Consider the following 1,718-nt stretch of genomic DNA (forward strand, 5'->3'; position numbering starts at 1 on the left):
TCCTTCCTATTCTCCTCCCCTTCCTTCCCCTCTCCTACTTGGACTAGGAAAGGAGGGAGTCCTACTCCCGGTGGGAGTAGGACTCCTCCCTGGTGCGCCTCCTCCTGGCCGGCCGCCCCCTCCCCCTTGATCCTTTATATACGGGGGCAGGGGGGCACCTCTAGATACAACAATTGATCATTGATCTCTTAGCCGTGTGCGGTGCCCCCCTCCACCATATTCCACCTCGGTAATATCATAGCAGTGCTTAGGCGAAGCCCTGCGTCGGTAGCATCATCAACACCATCATCACGCCGTCGTGCTGACGAAACTCTCTCGCAAAGCTCTGCTGGATCGGAGTTCGTGGGACGTCATCGAGTTGAACGTGTGCTGAACTCAGAAGTGTCGTATGTTCAGTACTTGGATCGGTCAGATCGTGAAGACGTACGACTACATCAACCGTGTTGTGCTAACGCTTCCGCTTTCGGTCTACGAGGGTATGTGGACAACAATATCCCCTCTCGTTGCTATGCATCACCATGATCTTGCGTGTGCGTAGGAAAAAATTTGAAATTACTGCGTTCCCCAACAGTTGGCAACCCCGGCGCGACGCATTGTCAACATCATCTACTTCCTGGCGCACCACTACTTCGACACCACTGTACCCATGACTAACTCGGCGCCTCCTTGCGCCCGCGGCTCCACGGCGACTTCCTCGACACCGGCTACCCCGACTCGACATCGACCACGGCATTCTTCGCACGGCTACCTCGACGACGGCTCCACCACCCACGCTCTCGCCTACATTGACAAACGGCACAAAGGGCTACCACCTGCTTGAGCAACCTCGTCGGTTTTCACTCTAGCCACGACTTCGTGATGCGTCGACCGTTACGACTAGGGGGGTGTCTGTGAGCTTGCCTGCGGATTCTTCTCCAGTCTCACTGCCTGCGCCGCTACCGTTGTGACTGCGGGGGGATGTTGAGTGTCGTGCTTATTAGGAAAGACGAGATAGACTAGGATTTGTTCTGGCTTATCTTGTACTCCAAGTAGATCATTGTACTCCTATATATATGCCCACGAGGCTCAAGCAATACAACAACTATTCCACCAAACCCTCTTTATCCCTTCTAACACCTCCATCGATCGCATCCTTCATCGATAGTTTTGGCAACGATGAACGCACGCAAGCTCCATGCACCGCCGTCTAGGGAAGTTGGCATCTGCACAACGGATCAGCGATGTCTTGATGGCAGACTAATCATGCGGTGAGTCTCCATGATTCCTTGGCAAATTGATACTGTGATGAACTAATCCGCATCTATCTCGAGAAGACCAGAAACTTCTTTCTTTAGATGAAATTAATTAGGGTTGCAATTTCTTGTTTTATTCTCAAAATTAGGTACCCAAAATTAGGCATACACTAATTCTGTTATTCTGGGTTTGTATGTCAGGCCAATTAGAAATCAATATACTTGTTTGCATACATGAAAGCTTAAGTATGAAATAAGTTGATATACAAACTACCGATCAAATATTATGGCATGACTAAAATTTACACAACAAGCTAGAACCGAAAGAGCACCATATAAGATTATCCACTTTGTTCTATGTGTTTTAGGCGTAAGACCCACATTCAAACTAATGAGAAAAAATAATACACTTTTCTAGTTACAAAATAAATAGAACCTAGTGTTCCTCTTTGTATAGTCATTGTCAGAAGAAAAAAACTTTATAGG

The sequence above is a fragment of the Triticum dicoccoides genome, chromosome 4B, assembly GCF_002162155.2.
Source record: "Triticum dicoccoides isolate Atlit2015 ecotype Zavitan chromosome 4B, WEW_v2.0, whole genome shotgun sequence".
Lineage (NCBI taxonomy): Eukaryota > Viridiplantae > Streptophyta > Magnoliopsida > Poales > Poaceae > Triticum > Triticum dicoccoides.